The sequence below is a fragment of the Cucumis melo genome, chromosome 4, assembly GCF_025177605.1.
Source record: "Cucumis melo cultivar AY chromosome 4, USDA_Cmelo_AY_1.0, whole genome shotgun sequence".
NCBI classification, from domain to species: domain Eukaryota; kingdom Viridiplantae; phylum Streptophyta; class Magnoliopsida; order Cucurbitales; family Cucurbitaceae; genus Cucumis; species Cucumis melo.
In genome coordinates this window covers 14,177,509-14,183,508 of record NC_066860.1, presented here as the reverse complement: position 1 = coordinate 14,183,508, position 6,000 = coordinate 14,177,509, and positions in this window count along the sequence as shown.

Here is a 6,000-nt window from a genome sequence, read left to right as displayed (position 1 = left end):
TTGCATGCTAATATTGATTTTGATTCAAATGAAAATGTGGGTGAAGATTTTGTCTACGACACGATTGTTGAGGAATTTGAAGTTGATGCTACTACACCTTTCGAACAGGGGTCATCGGAGATTGATATCTATTTGTTGGAAGCCAATGTTAGGACCGAAGGTGATTTTGACATACTACAGTGGTGGAAGATGAACACTGATCGATTTGAGGTTCTTGGTCATATGGCTAGAGATATTTTTGCTATTTCAGTTTCTACTGTAGCGTCTGAGTCGGATTTTAGTACTGGAGGACATGTTGTTGACTCATCACGCTGCTCATTGACTCCTAAAATAGTGGAGGCTCTCATATGTACTCAAAATTGGCTAAATTCTGATCCAATACATCTTCCAATTCAACATGAATTTGAAGATGCTTCAAAATTTGAAGAAGGTATTTTCAAATCTTTACATGATATCTTTTGTAGTTGTAAATTATTTAGTAAATTTTTCATATTGATTATGTAGGATTCCAGGTGGTTATGGAGAATGAAAAGGAGCTTGAAAACCTTTCAGATTTTGATAAGTTATCAATTACCGATTAAGGGATTACTAACTAATTCTGATCCAAGACTTGTAATATTTCTATTGACTAGACTATCATACTTTGGTTGTATTTGTGACTTTTAATAGTAATGTGGTGAAGTGAATTGAACTTGGATGTTTCTAATTTCATTTTGGTAGTATGTTTAGATTCTTATTTTTATGTTGTTTATTTTATTAATTTGTGTAATACCTATGAACTAAGCATTGAAATTAATAGAACTATATTTTATCTTTTGATCATAATTATATGATCAAAAGCAGAGCAATTTAGCTTCGTCGGAGACTTGGCAATTCCGACTGGTGAATTTGAAATCCCAAGAAACAGAGCATTAATAACATAGTTGACAAATGAAGAAGATCCCACAGTAGCCAAGGAAATTTATGACATGGATCTTTCAAAATCGGGCAAAAAGAAATCCAAGAGGTTGAAATTGGTTAAAAGATGGGTGGAAAAAAGAGCTGCAATTACTTCAAGCAATGATGAGGAAAGTTTTTATCATGAGTATTCATTTGAGGGTATTAATGTTGAGGATAACGAATCTTTAAGATTGGGAAAAAAGAGAAAGGTATGTTTTATTTCTCCTAAAAATAAAACTATCTTTATCATTCCCAATCACGCACTAGCTAGACAAACAGACAATGCCGATTCATCAAGGAAAAATAAATACAATGGGGATAACGATCAGAAAAAGAAAATAGGCCTGAAAAAGAAATATATACCAAAGCCCACTATTCTTAGTCTAATTATAAAACCAGCCCAAATGGTTTTTTAGGAAGACAAAAATAAAGGAGGAGAACTTTCCATAGATTTGGGCCAACTCTCTCTCACCAACCCAAAGGTTAATCATTAGGATGAAGATCTAACTGACTCCAACCCATACATTGTTAAAGAAACATAAGACTTGACTACTTAAAAGGTTACAGCCCAAAATGATAACTCCACTTACTTCGAAGGAAGATGTGAGTACAAACAGTTCCAACTGAAGCCATAACGGTATACAAGGAAGAAGAAAATGTTTTCAAAGTCAAATTAATTCAATGACTTAAAGATAACAACCTGAAACTTGCCACCTATTTGATGGATCCCCTACAACAGGTATCGAAAGGAACTCCTACGGACCACGTCGGGATTAGGGACGATAGGAACAAAGATCTTGGGGGAAATAACTGTCTTTTATGAAAATACTGGAATGAAATGTAAGGGGTTTATGCTCACCCCTCGAAAGAGTACTTATAAATAAAGTTATTTCCAACTATGATCCGGACTTTGTTCTAATCACATAAACTAAAATGCCTCATATTAGTAAGTCCATTGTCAAATCTATATGGAAGTTAAAATGCTCAAATTTCATATACAAAAAAATCAGAAGGAAAACTAGGAGGCATCTTAATCCTTTGGAACGACATGAAGCACAATCTGGTCAATTTCTTTAAAGGAAATTTCTCTCTAATGGCAAACTTCTACAATTAGGATATCCCCCAATGGTCTTTTACTGCAGTTTATGGTCCAGCGAAAAGAAGACAGACAAATGTCTTATGGATTGAGCTTAACAACATCTCCTCTAGATGTTCCAATGGCTAGCTCATTAGAGGAGATTTCAACGTAACTAAATGGAAAGAGAAAACCAGTGCAAAAAATCCAGCGACCTTCAGCATAAACAGGTTCAACAACTTCATCTAAAATAATCAGTTGACTGATCCACCTTTGATCAATAACAAATTTACTTGGTCAAAACTCAGGATAAACCCCGTTCTTTCTCGACTTGACCGTTTTTTATACAATCCCCATTGGGAAAAAGCTTTCAATGCCCACTACTCCAAAACCCTTTTAAGAACAACGTCTGGCCATTTTCCATTGGTTCTTGAATCATCTGAAATCAAGTAAGGCACTACCCCCTTCCGTCTTAACAACTTTCACATGAATGATGCGAATTTTAAGAACAATATGAAAAGTTGGTGGACCAATATGACACATGAAGGTCACCCGAGTTTTGTCTTTATGCAAAGATTGAAGCAGCTAGCATCTACAATTAGAGAATGGCAGAACAATAAATTGGTTTTTTCAAAATCTAAAAAACAAGCTTTGATTAATGAAATTAACTCCATTGACCTCCTTGAAGTATAAAACTTAATTAGTATCACTCATAGCGAGAAAAGGAAGTCTTTTAAAGCCGACCTAGAAGATCTAGAAAGAAAGAAGCCCTTTATTGGTCACAAAGAGCTAAAAAGCTCTGGATCAAAGTTGAGGATGAAAATTCAACATTTTTTCACAGAATCTGCTCCTTTCAGCAAAAGAGGAACTTAATTTCAAAAATCCTTGACGACAAAGGTACAGAACACAATTCTAGTATCCTCATTGCAGAAACTTTTGTTTCCCACTTTGAGAAAATCTATACTAGTTCTGAATCCTCTAGATTTCTCATCGACAACCTCAACTGGAGGCCAATTAACAACAATCAACATAATGCCCTTTGCGTAGCCTTTGAGGAAGATGAAATAAGAAAAGAAATCTTCTCTTTCAGCAACAACAAAGCCCCTGGTCCTGACGGCTTCACAATAACCTTCTACAAAAAATTCTGGCACTTACTTAAGGCCGATATTTTAAAAGTTTGCAGGGACTTCTATTCAAAAGATATCATAACAAGGCTATGAATAATACTTTCATTACCCTTATAGCCAAAAGACAAAGCTGTAATAAGCCAACAAACTTCAGGCCTATCAGTCTACCACATCTCTTTTCAAAATCATTGCCAAAATGTTAGCTGAACGAATAAAGGTCACCCTCCTAGACACAATTGCTTAAAATCAACTCGCCTTTGTCAAAGGGAGGAAAATCACAAATGACATTCTAATGGAAAATGAGATTGTAGACTATTGGAAAGTTAGAAAAACCAAAAGGTTTTTGTTTAAGCTAGATATAGAAAAAGATTTTGACACAATCAATTGGGATTTCATTCATTTTATGCTAATTAAGAAAAACTTCCTTGGGAAATGGATAAAGTATATTAAAGCAAGCATAAGAAGTGTCCAATACTTGGTGCTTATCAATGGGAAGCCATATGGCAGGATTAAACCTAACAGAGGTATTAGACAAGGTGATCCAATCTCCCCTTTCATCTTCATTCTGGCCATGGACTATCTGAGTAGTTTACTTATCTTTCTTGAAGACCAAAAGGCTATCAAAGAGGTTGTGATAAATGGACAAACTCTCACTAACCATATCCTTTTTGCAGACGACATTCTCATCTTCATCGAAGATGACGATAACTCAATTAGAAAACTACAAATGGCTCTCTCTCATTAGAAAAAGGTTTGGGGCTTAGCATTAACTACAAAAAGTCATCTTTCTCCCCTATTAACGTCCCAAAGGAAAGGGTTAATAGCTTCTCTAACACTTGGGATATACACTGCTTCCTGTTCTCGATCAATTACCTAGGAGTCCCTCTTGGGGGTAAATCATGATCTAAAAGTTTTTGGGATTCTATCTCTGGGATAATACACAAAAAGCTAAATGGCTGGAAATATCAACATATATCCAAAGGTGGTAAACTTATTCTCCTAAAATCTTCCCTTTCAAGCATTCTAACCTACCAGCTATCAGTTTTCAAAGAGCCTGTTTCTGTTTATAAGGATATCGAAAAGCATTGGAGGAATTTTCTTTGGAGAAACAACAAAGAATCGAAATCAACACATCTGGTCAATTGGAATGATATCACCAGATTAAAAAACAAAAGAGGCATGGGCATCTCCTCTGTTAAAGAGACTAATTTTTCTTTACTGTGTAAATGGTTGTGGTGCTTTCAAACCAAACATCATGCTCTTTGGAGGAAAGTCATCTTAACCAAATACCAATCTTCTTCCTTTGGGGAAATTCTAACAAAAAGAAAATACAGCAGCACAAATGCGCTCTGGTTCTCTATCATGAAGGGCTTATTATGGTTTGAAAGCAAGGTCAATTGGGAGATAAATAATGGCAAAAACCTTTCTTTTTTGTTTGCTAGTTGGACTAACAGAGGTCCTTTTCATAAAGCCTATCCTAGATTGTTTGTGCTAGCCACCGATAAACAAGCGACAATAAAGGAAAGCTGGGATGAGGAAAACAAATCATGGATCCCAAATCATAGAAGTCCCCTAATGACAGGGAAAAAAACATCTGGAATAGTTTCATTTCCCTTTTCAACAATCCAAACAAAGGCAAAAGTGTGAGTAAGCCAATCTGAACTTAAAACAAGGATCACTTGTTCTGAATAGCATCTATCAAACATACCTTAGTTGACGAGACATCTCATAATCAGCAAGTGATCGGCTTCCATTAGGTTTTCAACTCCTTGTGGAAATCCACACTGCCGATGAACATCAAAATTTTCCTATGGTCTTTGCTCCATAAGAAAATCAATACCGTGCACATCCTACAGAAATTTTTTTGCAACTCATACCTCAATCCAACCATCTGTACTTTGTGTATGGAAAAAGGTGAGGACATCAAACATCTTTTTTCTCAATTTCAAATTTGCTATACATCTTTGTCAAAAGCTCAGCTCTCTCATCGGTGAAGTAGCAGACATAAGCAACTTTTATTCCCACGGGTTCTCTCTCTGCTCCCTAAAACCCACATCCAATCATAAGGTCATTAAATTAAGTTGAGGTACGACAATCCTTTGGTCCATTTGAAAAGAAAGGAACAGTAGAACTTTTACGAGTAATCAAAACTCCTCAATAAATATTTGGAAAAATGTTTGTAACTTAATTGGGTTGCGGTCTTGCAAAAGTTAGCATTTTAAGAATTACACTCCGTCTCAAATCGCCCTCAACCTTCAAGCCTTTTACAAATAAGCTTTGACCGCCTTGTATTTCTATTATATGGGTCCCTATGGGCACCACTCTTGATAGTTGGTGTTTGTATAGTTACCTCTCGTTTCTCGCTAAAAAAAAAAGATACGATTTAAGATTTTATATATCAAACACATATATTTTAAAAGAAATTGTTTTAATAACAAAATTGTTGAAAATATTAAGAGTTATAATAATTTTTTTCTTTTTATTAGTGTGATATTCAATAACAGATTCAAATAGGATATGTACCATTTCAGGGATGACATGTATGATAATTTATCAATAATAATAAAAAAAAAAGTTTTTGCAATATTTACAAAAACAAGAAGCTGATTTGGAGGGATTTAAAGATAATTAGTTGGGTTGAAAGGAAAGTGACATTTTATATGTAAAGTTGAGGATTTTCTCAAGCAGTGGAATTTGATTCTCAGGCGGTGGATTTGGATACTCTCAAGAAGTTGTGGATGACAGAATTTAACTTATCTTCAAATAATAATAATAATAAACAATAATCAAATCTCAAGTCTTAAAACACAAATCAGTGTGTCTCAATTGTCAATTATTTGATCTTAAATTTTCATCTCT